The sequence below is a fragment of the Simochromis diagramma genome, unplaced genomic scaffold (genome assembly GCF_900408965.1).
Source record: "Simochromis diagramma unplaced genomic scaffold, fSimDia1.1 OVJJ01000205.1, whole genome shotgun sequence".
Classification (NCBI taxonomy): Eukaryota; Metazoa; Chordata; class Actinopteri; order Cichliformes; family Cichlidae; genus Simochromis; species Simochromis diagramma.
The window spans coordinates 5,114,995-5,134,165 of record NW_024386782.1 but is presented as its reverse complement, the minus strand read 5'-3'; the positions used below and the strand labels follow the sequence as shown (position 1 = coordinate 5,134,165).

At 39.7% G+C, this 19,171-nt stretch overlaps 2 long non-coding RNA genes across 2 annotated transcripts; both read right to left on the bottom strand.

Moving 5' to 3' along the window:
• Positions 1–212: 212 nt before the first annotated feature.
• On the bottom strand, positions 213–735 carry LOC120722701. The gene is made up of 2 exons (XR_005693571.1): positions 525–735; positions 213–443 (listed from the first exon to the last, which is right to left on the bottom strand). It is a non-coding gene; the product is annotated as an uncharacterized LOC120722701 (long non-coding RNA).
• Positions 736–16,767: 16,032 nt separating this feature from the next.
• LOC120722671 lies at positions 16,768–18,523 on the bottom strand. Its single transcript, XR_005693561.1, has 3 exons — positions 18,384–18,523; positions 18,133–18,241; positions 16,768–17,511 (listed from the first exon to the last, which is right to left on the bottom strand). It is a non-coding gene; the product is annotated as an uncharacterized LOC120722671 (long non-coding RNA).
• Between the last annotated feature and the right edge of the window lie 648 nt (positions 18,524–19,171).

Below are 19,171 nucleotides of genomic sequence, written 5' to 3'. Positions count from 1 at the left end.
GAGAGGGTCTGGAGTTGCCCTCAGAGAGAGGCAACAAGTGGGGCTGGGTATATGTTATTCCCTCGCTTCCTGCCTGTATGTTGGAGGTTTCTCTCGTGGACTTCAGGATTGCTTCCCTGTCCCTCCAGTTCAAGGAACAGACTTTGACTTTAGTTTACCAAAAAGTTCTTTAATGTCACATTTTAGTTAACGGACTCAGGCACAGACCGGGACTCTTTACAGAGTTTACAATCAATTTATTTACACAACGACACCAGGTGATGCTATTTACAACGTGCTGGAGGGAGGGGAGGGGGGTCCAGGGTTCCGGGGTATGTGAGGGGAAAGACGGGAATCAGACGCCCTCCAAAGGCTCTCTCTCTTCACTCCCCACACTGGGGAAACACAAATCCACTCACTCGTCCACAGGATGACAGGCAGGCAGGGAAAGGTCCGGGAAAGATCTGTACACAGAAACTTTAGTTAGAGGCGAACAGACGGAAAGAACTCACAGATTCTGATTCACAAACTACTGAGCGACTGACGCTGATAGCTCAACGATCCAGCGACGAGTGACACAGTGCTGCTGTCTTAAATCGGCCTTGTGATCATCCCGATAGGCAGCAGGTGCGTGGGCCAGGGGCGGGAGCCCATAATGAGCACCGCCCCGGCAGGTGAGAGAGAGAGAGAGAGAGAAAGAGAGAAAAAAACATGTTGCCTAATACAGGATCAGCTGGTGAGGCACAGGGACCATGACATTTAATTAAACACTGGTCACCTGCTGACCCATTTGTATCCATGAAATGTGACTAATTCCTCAGAGGAAGGGTTATGGAATTAGAACAGATTTGTCTATTTTTTAATTCAAAAATATGATTCAGATATAAGGGACATATTTTCTTGGCTATGAGTAGTGTGACTTATCCCACTCCTCACACCTCCTGAGTTGGACATATAAGTATAAGACTGCTTTTGGAGTGGAAACAGTGCAATCTATTTGCTAGTCTATGTAATTTTTTGGAGACATGGTAGTGTATCAACAGATGAATGTTTAATATTCATTAAGACTTGTGTCTATGGTCACCCAACTCACACAAATCCACCATTCAGTCTCCCGTTGGCTGCACTAATGGTTCACCCACTCCTGGATAAAACACTTGGCAGGCATATTGAGTATTTCTCAAAGCAGAGAGGAAGGCCTTCTGAGATATTGAACATCTTCAGTTCAGAGCTAATAATAATGACAGACAGGGTTTGAAACTTCTTCTTACAAACTCTAAACTGTAGATGTCTAGTTTCTGGTACTATGCACGTCACTTCTGGAATGGGCTGCATGACAGCGTTAGGTTAAAGACTCACAATCCCCTGTAAGCGAGAGACGTTAAATCTTTTGCATCTCATTTTTCAGAATGTTTTAATTAGCGTGGCGTGTCTGTGAGTGAGTGCTTGTTTGTGATAGATGTTTTAGTGTGAATGATTGTAGCACATGCATTAGTTATGTTTTTCCAGTTACTTGAGTATTTAATTCATCATCCACCCCAGTGCTTTTCTGCCCTCTGATCTTTACAAAAAAATAAAATAAAAATTTAATTATTTGTGTGTTAAGCAGTTAATTTACAAAATGATTTTTCCATACTTACAGAAAGTGATTTTCCTCCATCATACCCCAATGTTTCTGAAGTTTGTGTAAGTTTATCATTGCACTCATTGCCAGTAGAGGAAAAATAAGCAGTGTGGAAGGAAGTATTGGGAACTTGACAGTCTTTTGGGAATGACTGTCAGCATTCTAAAAGAAAATTCCTGAGACATTATTACTGCTCAGAAAGAGAGGGACAACAGCGAGGTTATGCACTGCAGACTATTTACTGACTGGAAATTTGGCCCACCATGTCTACATCATAGCGCTCATTATTTTACCTGATAATGAGCACTGTGATTAATGAGTAAATTACAAACCCAATAAATCACTTTACATTAAAACAAATGTCATTGTTGGTATTTAACTACACAATTCTATTGACTTCTATTAAACAACTGAGCTATAACTTCATTTCCATTCTAGTAACAGTTCACATCACCAGTTTTCTCAAGGCACCATATTTTGTAAGATAAAGATGCTGTAGTAGTAAAGGGAAACCCCGGTGATGAGACCAACCCCAATGACCAAGCGCTTGGCAACAGAGGAAAAGAAGGAGGAGGCAGGATTAAAAGGCAACCGTAGATTTAATGTGTGAGCCAAAGGACAAACCCTGATCAAAAAACTACTCCGTACTATAAACTTTACACTTTTAATTGTAACATTATGACTGAGTACGCATTTTTGTTATAAATGTTGTCATTTAAATTCATGTTTATGGCATTATGTAAAAATGCATTTATACACTCCCCTTTCAGCCACCTTGAAGTGCTTTGTGTCAGCTGCCTGCAGCAGTGTGACCTTCCTGCCTCTTTCTCTGGCTTGCTATTTATATATATATATATATATATATATATATATATATATATATATATATACATTAGATTGCACTTTCTTATAGAACTGGAGACAGTGTGAGACACCCTGTGAGCTTTACAAGAAGTGCATCATATTTGAACGTCTTGTGAAGTTTACTCCCTGGCCTATATTTTTTAAATTCCTAAGCAATATTCAAGGATAGAAGAAAGGATTTTGGAGAAAGAGATTTTTGTCCTCTATTTACAAAGAAGCTTTCTCCTGTTTTATCTGTAGGGCATGTTTGAAAATGTGCCTCATGGATTGCTGGTCCATGAACGGGGTGTATGGGGACCGGATGTGTCACCAGGTTGATGACGTGTTACCACTGGGAAATGCTTCTGAGGATGCAAACTTTTGACATGTGGATTTGATACCGTCTAATGGTTTCTGATGAGCGGGAAATCACCTTGAGACTAAACTTTTCACATCTATTCTTAGGAGAGGAAAAAGAAGCCAAAAAAAGGTATCATCTCTCTAGCGCCATCTCAACAGAAGAAAACCTCAGACAAGGATGAGAGAAATAATAAATGTCAAGTATTATTTTATTTTCATTTTATTAGGCAAAAGTAGATCTTAGATGTACTCGAGTCAGTTTGATTTATCATCTGCTGAGACCAGCTGAGTGCCTCCTAATGACTTAGAAAGATATAATTCTAAAATGTTTGTTTTCATCAACAAATAAATAGTCACCATTTTAATTAGGTGTTAGTCACACCTAATTAAAATGTTGCTGTCCATGTCTGACTTAACTTTTAGGTAATCTGACCTAGATTTTTCACATTTTCACAAACAAAGCAAGTCGTAATCCAATATTCACGGTTCAGTTCTGCCAAAGGGGCCTTCCTTGTATGTCTCCGTCTCTCATGTGTACTTGCTTAAAGTCAATTAAAAGACAAGCAAAAATGATGTATTTTTGTGTTTGTAGACAATAGTGATACAATGGATATGACAGTAAAGACAAATGGGCCGAGCTGTTTAATCACATGATTTAATTTAGTCTCTGTTGCAAGTCTCTTATGAATGTGTATTTAGGTGCAGCGCTACAAATGCGCTGCAGGTGAAAAAAAACATCTGCTAACACACAACATTGTTAGCTGAATGCACACTCTCAGGTTATTTACTGCAAATGAAAATCCTTTCTCTTATTCTTTAGAGATACAGTCATGTATTCGATCCTCGAGCAGGTGTATGTGCAGTGATTTAAATGATTGATCTGCCTTAACTAAATACACCATAACTGTCTCATTTGTGTCTAGATCAGTCCTATAGATCATAATGCAGCTTTCAGGGACATGGAGACTTATAGTAAGGTAGGCTTTGAGTTTCCTTTTAGAGGAAAGGGTCACCATAAATCAATAAAAAGTTGCTCTCATTGATCACCTTTATCCTTTGATGGTGTGGTGGTGTTTTCTTGCTGCTCACTTTAACAGGACACTGGGTATGAAAATTATATGCAATAGCATTCAAGGTCACGAGGTTTTAGGTCTTACATAGCAATTTCTAGGTTATATCTTTTGGAAGAACGGAGTTGCATCCCTCCACCTGTGTCACAGAAACTTGTGGGGTCAATGCCAGCATATAATGAAGCTGTTAGGAAGATATTTTAGGCTCGTTTTTCCTATAATTTTTCACCCCCAGATGTGTCTGCCATACAGACACATAAAAAGAACAAAGGGTTGGAAGAATACTGTCTAAGGTTTATTTTTAGATGAAAGAGAAAATAAATAAAACACACCTTTTTTGAACAGTTAGCGTCAACACCAACAGTCAGCGGCCACGTTTTTCCTCTAGGTTTTATCTGACTTGTGTTTGGATCTATTTGTGAACTCACCAGGGAAATGTTATATCAGCTCCAATCAGTCCCACCGACTGAGGGAACCAGCTGCAGCACTGCAGCATCACAGGAGGTTTAACTGTTCCTGCACTAGAGCCGGCCAAATCAACAAATCTGCTCTCTAATAAAAACTCGTGTGCAAAACAGTCATCATCTGGAGAATGCTGTGCTTGCCAATAGTGATGCATTCACTTTGGCTCTCTTGTGGTTCTTCCCTTTCTTGATCATTTACTTAAAAATCTAGGAGGCAAAGTCAGTTTATTTATGGCCAATGGTAAATGGTAGATGTTACAGAAAAAACAGATACATTAAAATAGGCAAAGTTCATATCATGTTCACAAAGATTCCAAACTCATGCTAGTAAAATGAATATATTTTCTCATTTTAGTCAATGATCAGTCTCTTTTTTGCATTATTGGAGTAAGTCACACAATAATTTACACAGTTTCAAAGCTGGAACAACTTTTTAATCTGTGTTTTCTTGCCTTTTTGAATCCATCCAAATATTTACTACAAATCTTTGTCAATCTTACTGAACAGGAGCCATCGTGATTTCAGTGGGGTATTACAAAAATAATAGCAGATTGAATTTATTTATGAAGCTGCTTTTGAGTGAATTACTTTCAAGCCAAGATGTGATCCTGGCTATGTGTAGTGGTACAGCTGCCTGAGATGTTAAAAGAGCTGCTTTTGAAAAAATTCATCTTCATCCTCCAAAACATTTTCCCCACAAACATATATGCAAAGGACATCTGTACAAGTTTTGTCACTTGTGCTTTACATTTAAAATCCACAGATTGATATCTTACCTACAAAAGCTAGTTTGAAAGTGCATTATGTCATCACAAAATAACCAGGTTGACCAGGTGGGACTAAATGGGTTGAATCAGGGAAAAACATATCAAAGAATATGGGAGGACAGGAATGTCTTTTTTTTTTAACTTCTTTCCTGTGTGAACATTTCATTTCATCTAGTTTTTTCAGCATATGGGCTACAAGCACGAAACAACAAAGAGTAATAAAAACAGTTAATTTGAGATTTTATGTTATGTTAGATATATGTTATGTTTTAATAACATAATGATAGAAATAAGGACAAGGAATGTGAGACCGCAGACAACAACATAAAATGGTCCCAGTGAGCCAATATCACCTCTGGTTTAAATTTACTAGCACACATATTGGATATTTCTGCTTTCATGTCTGTTTATTTCACATCATTGTCACTGTTAGTAAAAAATGTAAATTCACAGCTCTGTGCGCACAACAACTACAGTCTGTCCAGACTAAAATGCAAAGTCTGTATCCATCTCTGAGAGCAACCAAATATTGTCCAACTAAAATAAGGAGAAATAAGACATCTTGCCATCTGAATAGCAAAAGACTTCACCCTGCTTTTAACAAACCTCAGATTCCCAAATCAATCTGAATTAAAGTATTTGATTACCAGTTTCCTAGCAACCCAAGACCATGGCCATCTGTTGCTTCTGCAGGCAGACGAGTCGGCCGGCGCTGTAGCCAGCAGGGAGGAATTCCACCACCCTTTCCTTCTCTCAAGCTTGTGCAGAGCCCCTTGTTTTATTCCAAAAGAAAGAGAAAGACCCAAAAGGGTACAATTTGCAGTATCTGCAAAACCCATCACAAATACTACTTTCCTGAGTGCATTCTGTTCAATAATTCAGCTGCGGACAGAAGGAAGAAATGAAATAAACACACAGATAAATGTCCCGCTCTGTTCCATGCAGGCCCTGGGAGGACAGCATACTTCTCCTAACACGATGGACTTGAAATTGCAGATACGTGAAGACAGGGTATCAGTTTGAGTTCATCTTATGACTGCACCTGCCAATGTAAATTTGCACCAAGCATGTTTGAGGAGAAGCAGTGAGAGAAATTCTCAGCAGTGAATATATCCTTTTCAAACCTTTCATGAGAGTGAACCATTCACCACATCCACTTTATTATTCTCTTAACCGCTTAACAAACATAAGGTCACATGGGAGTAGGGATGGGTATCGTTTAGGTTTTATCCGATACCAGTACCAAACCGGTACTTTTAAAACGGTGCCGGTGCTTAAACGGTGCTTGAACCGGTGCTTAAAGAATGGAGAACACACACTTTGTCCAAACACCTGTCATGTTTAGCTGGTTTTTTGTAAAAAGATAACAATGTTAGCCTTTTCTGCAGCTATAGAGCATGTATGGTATCACTCTTGGCTGGAAGCAGTGCTTAATCAATGGAAAAAAAAACACCAATTTTGTCTAAAAACCTCTCATGTTTAACTGTTTCCCACTTTTTCTTTGGTCATTTTAGCCTTTTTGGCCAGGGTGAAGGGAGTATCTGCCATCAAACAAGAAGACAGCCGCATGTAACTACTACGGTGTTTGCTAGTTCACCTTACGTGCATTAATGTAATAACATGGTTAGCCTACTCAACGTAAATTACACACGGACAACATTGAGCTACTCACCCAGAGAAGAACGGCTGCTGCTGCCATCATCATCCTCATCATTTCTGCTACACTGGCAGGGCTAGGGGCCAGGACTCTCCTCTTCAGGTTCTTTGGGGGATGTTGCTAACTCTGGGACCGATAACGGGCACCACACCCGCAGTAGATGTGCTCGGTGTGAGGTCTCGCAGCAAGCTATGAAATACTGTGCATTTCTCAGCTTTTAAAAAAAAAACACTATGAGTCGCCAGGTGTTTCATCGGATTTGAGGTGTTACCTCCTTTGCACAGTATCACCTTAAAGCACTTATTGCAGGCTGCTGAGTTTGCATCTTTTGCTGTGAAGTACAGCCAGACTTTTTATTCTGTAGCTCTGCTCTAAAAGAACGCACGTACCTGGGCCCGCCTAATAATGATAATGGATTGGATTTATATGGCGCTTTTCAAGGCACCCAAAGCGCTTTACAATGCCACTATTCATTCACTCTCACATTCACACACTGGTGGAGGCAAGCTACAGTTGTAGCCAAATTCAAATTCAAATTCAAATTTTATTTGTCACGTACACAGTCATACACAGTACGATATGTAGTGAAATGCTTGGACAACTGCTCGTGACCTAAAGAAAACAAAAAAGGAAAAGGCTATGAATAAGATAGGAAATAAATATGAAAAATTAAAAAGGGTAAATTTAACTAGGAAGGAATAAAATATAAATTAAGGTTAAAAATGAAATAACTGTACAACACAAATTAGAATGAAGGGTAAATTTAACTGGGAGAATAAGATAAAATATATAAATTAAAGTTGAAAATAAAATAACTGTACAACAAAATACACAATATAGAACTATATAAGAATGTATGAAGAAATATAAATAAATATATACACAATAACAGCAGCGTGATTTAAGTAATGAAGTGAAAACAATGTCCAGTGTGTGTAAGAACTGTATGTGTGGGTCAGTACTGTGTGGTGGTGTGATTGAGAGACCGTATCGCCTGCGGGAAGAAGCTCCTCCTCAGTCTCTCTGTGTTGGTCTTCAGGGAGCGGAATCGCTTTCCTGACCTCAACAGAGAGAACAGTCCGTTGTTGGGATGGCTGAGGTCCTTCACGATCTTCCTGGCCTTGGTCCAGCACCGCCTGCTGTAGATTGAGTGCAGGTCAGGGAGCTCGGAGCGGATGGTGCGCTCAGCTGACCGCTCAGCTGCCCTGGGGCAGACTGACAGAAGCGAGGCTGCCATATCGCACCATCGGCCCCTCTGGCCAACACCAGTAGACGGTAGGGTAAAGTGTCTTGCCCAAGGACACAACGACCAGGACAGAGAGCCTGGGGATCGAACCGGCGACCTTCCGGTTACAGATACGTTTCCCAACCCCTTGAGCCATGGTCGCCTACTATCCCCGGAAAGGTAAAATGATTGGCTAGAATCCAAAGTGTATGTCTACGTCTCAGGAAAAAAAGCACCGAAATAAAGCACCGAAATGTGCGCTGCTTTTCGGTCTGGTTACTACCTTTTATGTCAGAACCGGTGCCATTATGGCACCGGATACCGGTACCCATCCCTACATGGGAGCTGAAACCAGTCCATCACACACAACCACATACTTGCACACCCACACTTATGGACAATTTAGAATCACCAAAAAACCTAACGAGTATGTCTTTGGGCTGTGGAAGGACACCCACACAAGCACTGGGAACAACATGCAAATTTCACACAGAAAGGCTCGAGCTGACCAGGACTTCAAGCTAGGAACTTTCTTCCTGTAAAACCTCACAGCAAGAAAGTTGTGGATTGTTTTAACTCCCTCAGTGGGATTATTAAACATTCACTGAGGCAGTGAGATGCTCCCACTAGAGCTGAGGAAAAGGTGCAAACTGTCTTCAATCATAAAACATAAGCTACATAAATGAAAAATGGGGGAAATGGTTTACTCACTTGCACTGATTTTCAAAAGTCAGTTAGTGGTTCCCTGCAAACCGCTGCTTGATTACCAAGTGTTATCCCCTAGCATTACTGTGGAAACTAACTGTATGTTCCATGTGAATCTGCACTTTATTTGGAATCCAAGCTCCCACCAACAACAAATCACTCCATGTCCCAATAATCTACACATACTGGCAATTTCAGAAGCCACCGTTTTTACTGGCCTTATCCAAGTCAAAGAAGACAATTTATTCATTTTCAGCACTTTGTGTCATGTTTCCATTTGGTTGTTCAATTTGTGGCCCTTCACTTGCTGTAAGCACTCTAACTCAGTCTGTCCCTCTGAGAAAAGATGTTTCCTCTCAGCAAATTAATATTCCTTTAGATTCTACAGAACATGTCTAATAACTTTGAGTCTAATCCAAAGCAGTTTTTTTCCTAAAGGCTCAAACTCAAAATGTAAATTAAAGGTCACACTAGGATTCAGAAATATTTGTTGACACTGAGAGAGGCCCAATATAGAGCCATAAAAACAGAAATAGGACTGAATTTCCTCAGAGTCTAGATGCTGTTGGTGTTGGAGTGAGTAGGAGGAAATATGAAACCTTTCTTCTGAAACTAAAAGAACAATTTGAATGTGCAGTGTAGGTGGGGGATTGTGTAATTGTAGTTCTGTAAGGAAAGATTGGTGCTTTAGAGCCAGCATCAATTGACATATACCTTTGAGAGGTTAAGGATCAAAGCTGGAATAGGCTCCAGTTTGACCCTGAACAGGATAAGTGGAAGAAAATTGATGGATATAAACAGAACTAAAAGAAAGGAAGTTTTGCTTGGTGGATTATTTCTTACTTGTAACAATGGTTCTTGTTAATAAATCTTATAAAGTTGGAAAGCCTGTTTATTTCCCCTTAAATGGTGCCACATTTGTGTGGCAAATACATTTGTGGTTTGAGCAGCAGAGTTGAGTATGTGGGTTAGACCCAGAAAAACTTGCTAAATCTTTGCCAGTGCCAAACAATTTATTCTGCTACTGACTTTGAGCTTCTTGTACCCCAGATTCTGAAAATCAGGTCTCTGGTTGGTACCTGATGAGCATGGACCTTGCTACAGCAGCCAGTTGATTCTCTACTCCCAGCATGTCACATTCTTGATAGAGCCCTATCCATAGGGTAATATCAAACTGCTGTTTAACAAAGACAAGTTGCAGCATTATTTGGAGTGATTGCTAGTGCCATCTCCAAATTACAGGGCAAGTTCCATAACACGGGAGATGTCAGAGACAGACCAGTGGGGCCCCAATAAGACAACACGACAGGAAGCTGTTTCTTCATCATGTCAGCACTTAAGAAGCGTAGGCAGTCTTCTACAGATCTGCAGGACGATGTGGCTGTCTGCTCTCTACCCAGACAATTCAGAACAGACCGCACACAGGCAGCCTCCTATCTCACAGGGACACCAGGGCAACTGCTGGTTGAAGAACGAGATCCCCTCCCACGACATTGTATGACCAAGTTGTTGACTAGCATGAGGAGGAGGTGCTAGGCTGTTGTGGCCATGTGTATATATACATCAGCCCTCATTAGCATAGTGATTTGTGCCAGTGTGTAGTGACTATACAAGTTACAGAGTAAGCAATACAAAGAGTAACAGATTACTTTCTCCTGAAAGTGAGTAAGCAATGAATGCATTAGTTTAAAAAAAAAAAAAAGTAATGAGTAATGTGCAGTGCATTAAGTCTTTTGAGTAATAACTCCAACACACTACTTATCAAAATATCTCAATTATGGAAGATTTCCTGCCCTAATAAATACATCAGCCCAACTTAAGATACATTTTTGTATTACTGAAGTTTCTACTTATTTGTGTCTATTTGAGGGTCGTATAAACTGACCTTACAGGTATTTTTAAACACATGAGTGACTAGTTCAGCAAATGTTGTCATTGAGTTTACAAGACTAGCATGAATAATTATTGGACAGTTTAATTTATATTTATCAAAGGTTGGGAGGAAGGTTTGATGAAGTGCCTGGACAAGGACCAGGAGCAGGGTTTTGATGAGGATGTTGAAGGGACCTCAGGTGCATAATCCTGTTCCACTGTCAGGCTGAGCCCTCAAGGATTTGTTTGCTCCAATTCAGTCAGTAAAGCATTTTTGACATTGTGTGCTGACATTGGGGTTCAGCTCAGTCCGTGTGTTAATTTGTAATAGTATTGGCAGGTCCTGCTAGTAAAACATACAAAGCAAATTCCAACTAGTCATTGAACATTCTTGTTGTTTATTTGGGAACTGCCCACATAAAAAGGTTGCCAACAGCTAATTATATTATATGGAGCATAAACAATTGATAATTTTCTACATTTGCAACAGATTTTCTACTATACTCCAAAGAGAAACATGCTTTTAGGGCATCTAAAAAAAAAAGTGCTGGCGATTTTCTTGCAGTAGTAAAACATCCAAGGTTTGTGCAAAATATTACCTAGGACAATTTAATCACCTTATAAAGGAAATCACTTTCATGGTTCTTGCATTCAAATAGCTTTTTGTGATCAAATAGTTTGTCTACTTTTTATCACAGTTTTCAATAACAAACAACATTTTACAAAAAAGGGAAAGAAATACTTTTATGAACTTTATATTTAATGCAGTGACCACATGGAAACATGTGCTTTGATGTATTTAAAGCAGTGATACGGCTTAGTGATGAGAAGCACATCCATCTAGTGTCCTATTAATGGGTGATCTGTAGCTTTAAATCAATTCCTAAGCAAGCAGTATCTACACAAGGACTGTGGTACATTGTGACACACCCGAATAGATTTGCTTTAAACCTATTATTGTATCTTCTTATCCCATGGCTTTAAGTGAAACCTCACTTACCCGTATCTCTCCAAGTGCATATCAATAGCTGTAATCTATTGTGGAGAAGGAAAGAAAAGGTTTGATCATCATTTTCTTTTTACCTGTCCAAACTAAATATTTGTGGTGGAGGAAGATAAGCTCACGTTATTTTTGCCGACCACACAATTGGTCCAAATTTGACAAAAGCTTCATGCAGCTGTTTGCAGTCCTGCCAGCTGGAGATCCAGCAGCCCAAGTAACTTGATTTTTTTGTTTGTTTCTTTTATGTCCTTATGAAACAGCTTGTCTTTAATTTTGCTTGCGGTGTTGGATGCTATACGAGTCATGAAAACAGTTTCGTCCAACTGGGATTCAGTAGCAATCAATTTGGCAGTGGGACACCTAAGCAGTTTAAAATCTCTCTGTCGTCCTCTCTAACACTAACCCTCCTTCTCCTCTCCTCTACCAGCCTCAGAGACAAAGTGATTTACTCCAGGGCTATGTTTAGAATCCACTGTCACATCACTGAAACACTCAGTAATGTTCGTCTATAATTAGAAACTCTAGTGTCACTTCTTCTATTTTTTTTTTTTTTGTCCATTTCAGCCTGCTGTTGCCTTCATCCCTTGTTTGAGTATATGAGCTATACTTTGCCACCATATGGCTACCTGCAATATAAGTAACTTTGTAATATCCACAGTTTTGTTACAGCACATTAATTTCCCTCCTGATTCTGTGTATGTGTCTGTATTCGCTGAGTTGCTGAAACTTTTCTAATTTATTCTTATTGGGGGAAGAACGTTTCCTGATTCTGTGTTGTTGTACACTTAGGTTAATTAATAGGAATGACATTTTCTGAACTTGCTTTTTCATTAATGTTAACCAAGTTTTGTAGCCAGATGTTCTGCATGTTTACACTGCAAACATAGAGTACTGTGCAAAAGTCTTGAGTCAACCTCAGAGGTATTTTTCTCTCCTCACAGACTCACACCAGGAACTGTCCACATGTTAGTTACAGGAATGGTTTAAGTCTGGCTCCTTTGAAGCGAAACATAAAGAAATCAGGTTTGAAACCAGATTTTAGCTCAGTACTACATACAGTCAGAACATTTGGGAAACTGACATCTAAAGTATCAGCATTTACTCATTTTCTTCATCAGAAAATATATAGACCTTCTTAAAAACAGGGCTGACATAGAAACACTTCATTCATTCAAAGGAAAGCACTTAAACATCCATCTTTGTTTGTATTAGCTGTTGTCTGTTTGCTCGTAGGACCCTCCCTCTCCCCTCCCTCTCCCCTCCCTCATCCACTGCTTGCCATTCTTCCCCGCTGCTGGCATTAAAGGGGGGGGGGACACCAGCCCCTTTGGAATCCTTCTTTGCCATCATTAGTATTCTGTGGGGAAATAAAAGGACCCATCTGTGGAGGTGGTGATGAGGGGGTGACAGGAGGAGGAGGAAAAGAGGGAGGGGGCATCCCCTGAGAGACCAGGGGATTAACCACTGACACATGGAGCCTGCTAATAAGGTGGTTTGGTAAAACCCATCCATAGGATCAGTATTTACATGTGTAACAGACACCAGGCACACATATCCATACACCTACATGCATGCTACGACAACAATATGGCTTATACACTTAAAAAAGTGTCAAAGTCTATCACACACTGCAGCCAGACACACACAGTAGCAGTGCAGCACCCTTTATTAAATTTGTAGTAGGGCCACATCTGGTCACATACACCCAGAGAACAAAAGGAGAAGTGGAGGAGGTGGGGGGCAGTGTCAGATATGGAGATTTCATTCCATGCTGTAGAGTATTAATGTGCGTGTGCACACGCCAAGCATCTGTCACGTATAATTGGAGGGTGTCAGGTGTGGACATGGGGCCAGATTCAGTCCACCCACAACATGGATTGTCTGCTCCCGTGACTGGTAGAATCTGTGTGTCAACATCTATATTTATTACGGGGCTGACCCAGAGGTTTGGGAAGATGACTGGCTGATAGCGGATGAATGACTCTTGAGATCGTCATGAATCATGTTGCATCACCCACAGATGTCTCTCATCTACAACAGCCCCACCGTTGCAGTTGTTGATTTAATCGGAATTCATTGATTGCTCCAAACATTTCTCCAGAGGCTTTTTTTTTCTGGCTAAGTAATAAAATAAATAAATACTCTGCTCGATGTCAGCTGTGTTAGAGCATCTTTGTTAAAGCAGTAAAGCAGGACTTTGTTTGTTTTGCTCTCCACATTATATTGTCACCAAGTGCGACATCCAAGTGCTTGAGATCATGAACATGAGACCCTTCCTCTCAGGAGACTTTCCTGTCACTGGCACCGCTCACAAGCCCCACAAGAGTCTCCAATGCAGCTTGATAGGAAAAAATCTCCACACCCCTCCTTTTGCGGGGAAGATTCTGACACTTTTGCAGTTTTGTTTGCAAAAGCAGTCTCCGTGTAGACTTCGAGTTTCTGCATTACCACACTGTTCATGAACGTCTGCTGACACGAGGAAGGGGGATTGCTCATTACCTTCGGGTTTCATTCATGCTAGCTAGGTAATGTGTCGCACGGGTTGATAGCACCGCTTGGAGTGGGAATTTACTCATGGGATGAGGCAATTAACTGGGATGCAGTGCAAGCTTCACAACAGTATGACAAGGAGTTTTGCCTCTGTCAGTCTCTCCGTCTCACCTAAATTTAACTTAAATGACAGTCTAGTTTAGCAAGCTCGTATATAAATAGATCACTGCAAATTGAAGAACAACAAGGTAATATAGTGCCATTCAGCGCAAATCAGGGTCTGATTGGCTTCATGAGATATGCTGGATCTAGAAATAGAATTTTGCTGACAGAGGAAGCAGTTGGGACCAAAGATCGATACGCTCTCTCTCGCTCCCTCCCCGCTTTAAACCTTAGGCATTTTGTCTGAGCGCTGCATTTTGTTTTCCCTTTTCCTGTCTGGCCATGCACTGACTGAAGAGACGGTGGTTTTGATTGTAATAAAGTTTACCTCTGAAAGACTCTTGCGCCTGCAGAGTCAGCTTGCCTCAGAATTATGCAGACTGAGGTTTAGCCACTTAGGAAACATTAGTTTTAAATGTTTAGCATCAGTGCTCAAAGGTTGTTTTTTTGTTGTTGCTGTTTTTCAATAAATCTGCCTAAAAACCATGAACTTAGACTTTTTTTTGTCTAACTTTCTTTTTTCTTTTCTTTCTTTTTTGCATAACACTGAAATTTATGTCCTGTGGTGCTGTTTGAACAGCATTACCTAATGATTAGGCCACGTTTGCCTAACTGTAGTCAATCCTTACTTAATCATAATCATTAATAATAATCAGGACAGTGTTTGGCATGTGGAGATATTAGAGAGCAAAAGTATTTTAAAAACATTAGCATTTTATAGCTGCAGAACTTCAGTGTAAATTCAGATATTTTGTTTTTGTTTCTAGTGCAAATTTGGGTGTTTAAGCTGAGCCAGAAACGTTAATGAGCATGCACAGTGGGTTGCAGATTGCACTTCAAGAAAGGGTTTTTTTGGCTTCTATGATAAACTTCTAGTTAAATGAACGAGCATCTACTTGAAGTTAAATATTTAATTTTTATTGTCATGGCTACCAAGTCCTCCTGTGCAGCACTTCCAGTTTCTATCTGCCTCTTTGGCTCTCTCCCTGTAAATGTGTGAATACACAGGGAGTATTACTTCATGTAATGTGGGAATTTGCATGGGCTGTCCTTAACGAAGTTATCTGGTCGTACATTTGTGAGAATAAAGTAATTTATTTATGACAGACAGTCATGTGACACTGGGTGCTGAGTCGAGTATTTATGTCCTGGCCTCTGTGGTGATTATAAGCTGTAAATTAATGTCCTAAACGAGCAGCTAGATGGCGTGTGTCCGGGAGGGTGCGAAATTTGAAACTGTGAGTCAAACAATAATGATTTTGCCTTGTGAAACATGCGCTAGTCAATCTTTCCCCATATGGCTCCGAACATGCTTGCAAGCTGCCGTCGGTCAGTGACGATTCCTCCTACACCAAACAGTGGAAGTGATCTGGGCCTGCACTGCACGTCCAGCAAAACAGCAGCAGATGGTGAGAATTCTGGATCTGCGAGCCTTTGTGATGGACACCTCTGAGACTCGAGTGAGTGACAGCTGTTTCTCAGTACGTGTCTGTTTACTGTGCAATCAGCTGCCCGGGGGGGTTGGCACAAAAAGCTTAATCACAGATGTGATGTCATGAGCATGTGCCCTTCGGTGTATCATTAACTAATGATGTAGGAATCGGCACAGGATAGACTTTTTAAAGAACTGCATAAAATGTCATTCTTTTTAAAAAAAAAAATAAAAAAAAATCCTTTTTTGATTATAAAAGCAACTTTTTCATTCTTTAAAGAAATTCATAAATATTCAAAACACAGCCTCTAAAAATAAACTCATTAAGCTGCGTTGTTTTTCTGTAGCTCACTGAACACTGAATTATAATGGTTTCTGAAAATAGATGGGTACTGTAATAGAGCCTTGATTTTAGCGACTACCAGTTGTGGAGAGTTAAAACAAAACTGATGATATTATATTGATTATTTATTTGTATACACATATAAAACATATATAGACATGTGGTTATGCCTATACATGGTTATAAATGGGGTCTAAAGTCTGAATATATGTTTGCTTTGCTGTAATATACTACATATATTTTGTGTTCAGTAATCCATGATTGTGTCCAATATCTGCTCATTTAGAATGAGGTATTTCAAAACAGTCTGAACTCAGCTTGTAGTCACAGATGCAAAGGCATCCCCGTGATTTGATTTCTTACTATAGATAAACAAAGGAACCTTAAATTGATCTGGAATGAGTTCACAGATTCACTCTGGTTCCACAGTATTTCTATACACTGTAATAATAATAAAGAAAAATATTATGTAAGTGTATACTAATAATAAAAGACAGCTGCAAGTATCTCCGGTTTGAGATATTATGTATCTGAACCATCTAAACACCCCATTTGTAAAGCAGCGGTTGATTACACTCATTGCTTCACACCGTGGGAAAACCTTAAAATTGGGAAGCTAATGGGTCATTAAGAGATTTAAACATTTTACTGCCTCATTTTCAATATTTATAGCCTTTGTTTACTGTTTTATTTTTGTTTTTTACATTATTTTCCTGTTTCGGAAGACTTTATTGTTTTAGCTGTTGTCATTTAACACTTATCACACAGTCATTTAAGTATATCATACACTAGCAAAATGTGTGTGATTATTTGAATCTGTTCAACACTTAATTTGGACAAAGATGTAACATCGTAGATCCGGTCATTATGTAGCTTCTCATTTTTAAGTTTCTTCTCATCTGTGTTTTTTTTTTTTTTTACCTGACTTTTCCAACTTTGTTGAAAACTGTGATGTTAACCTCCAAGGTTTGGTGAGCATCTAATATTTGCTGAATGGCTTCACTAAATATTGATGCTGATTTTCCATTTTCATCAAGCACAAATAGCATCATTTTCACATGAAATAAACACTCACAAGCTCTCACTGGAAGAAAAGCATCTGAAAGCGTGGTGTGATCATTGCTGAGAAATATTTGACCAATCCACACAGGGCTTATGCAGGACTGACTGGGTTGTTGACCTTGACTCGGTCGATTATTGGTGGACTTAAGCAGCCCTGACCCAAGTTTAATCCGGCTACTTATTTTTTGCGGTGAAAGAAAACCTGAAAATGCCTTTATTTCATCTTTGCATCTTATGTTTCCACTCTTCTTAAGACCAGTCAATGAAATTATTTCTAAGTGATTATCTGCAGTCTGTTTGTTTGTATTTGGAGACGTCTTTGGTGCTTAGCAGTCATTGCCATGTTGTTTTCACTGCATTTCTCAGTAATCACTGTGCCAGCATGATGATGTCACTGGACTTGCAGCAGCTGCCAAACCTCCAAACAAACAGGCATGAGCTGTCCTACTGCAACTACAAATAACAGAAGGGATGAAATTAACACAGTGCCTCAGTGACCATGTCTGAAGAGACAAAAATATCTGCGACATGTTAAGGAAGAATGATTCCATGTCAAAAATGCTGCTTTCCATTGATTTGAGTTTGGAGCAGGCAGCTGGACAATTTTCCAAACCTTTTACATTGTTATTATTTTGCACCAAGTCTCATCTCTTTTCATTTCACACATGTTAATTTACCACAGCAGTGTGTCATTAGATTTGTCTTTTCTCTCTCTTATTCGGTGTTTTGTCCTCTCTGTCTATTCTCTCTTTATTCCTTTTCTCTTTCCCCCATATGACTGCCCCTCCTTCAACCTGGCTCTGCTGGAGGTTTCTTTCTGTTGAATGGGAATATTTCCTTTGCACCATCACAAAGCTCTTGTTCATAGGGCGTGGCTTGATTTTCCAGGTTTCTTTAAGAATACTGTAATATCTTTACTCTGTAAAGTGCCCTGAGGCGACTGTTGTTGTGATTTGCACAATATAAATAAACCTAAACTGAAGTGAACTGAAAAGCTGTTGATACAACTTCTTATATTCTGTCAGAGAAGACAAAAGACTTTGTGTTTTCAGCAGAAAATTTGAAAAGATTTACCTTGGAAATTCTGCAGTTCATTCCAAGCCAGAGGCAGCATTAAGATTCAGTGTCAGTCTTCCTTTAGATTAAGTTTCACCAGGTGGAAATGCTCCAATGTCAGTGTTCCCTGTTTCCATTAAAAAGGTTTTGGGGGAAAGTTCCAGAAATAAGTCACCACTACTGCTCGAACAAACAACAAATTTTCTCAGCCAGCTAACTTTGGCATTTTTGTAAAATTTAACAAGTTGCACCAACTGCAGCAAACTAACCATCACAAATTTAACATGAAACCAAAGCAGGTATAATAAGATAAGATTGGCATCCATGTGCAATACTGTGCACACCTCATTTCTTAATGTTTTGCCTCCAAGGAGTGTTTGTTGACTGAACAGAAAGACTGAACATAAATGACGGGAAACGCACACAAGGAGTTGACAGAAACTGGACTGGTAAATGAGAATTGGAAACAGCTGAGAACACAGCTGGAATGAATCTAACTAATGGAACAGAGGAAGTAAAACTAAACATAATGCACATAAACAACAGGTTATCACAATAAAGCAGGAAACATACATAGGAAACTAAACAGTGTCCATACTGAAAACACTAGGTCAACAACCCAGGTACCTTGACAGTACCTGACCATTTTCAGAGGAACAGTTGTTTGTTTGTTAAGCCAGTTAACACTAACCAATGAATCCTTCAAGCATAAATATGGCACCAAACTTACAGAATGAACCCGTGTTGGGTTTAACAACAGTTTGTGGAAATGGTGGAGAAGTCCACAGCTTCTTAGGAGTGGAGATACAGACGTCACTTTTATTTTTATTGCACAAAAGAAGAAGATTACAACGGTGAAATGCAAACTGTGTCCAGGACAAAAACAACTGCAACAGCTGATACACAACTTCAGCTCTCTGCAAGCATCTGCATAGCGAAGTGATGTTAAAGCTGTATGCTGACCCCAGCCCAGCAGCCAGAGCCTCTACTTCAGTGGATAGTGAAAGCAATGAGAGTGAGCAGTAAGGCTTGCAGGACTATAGCCTAATTTTTTCCA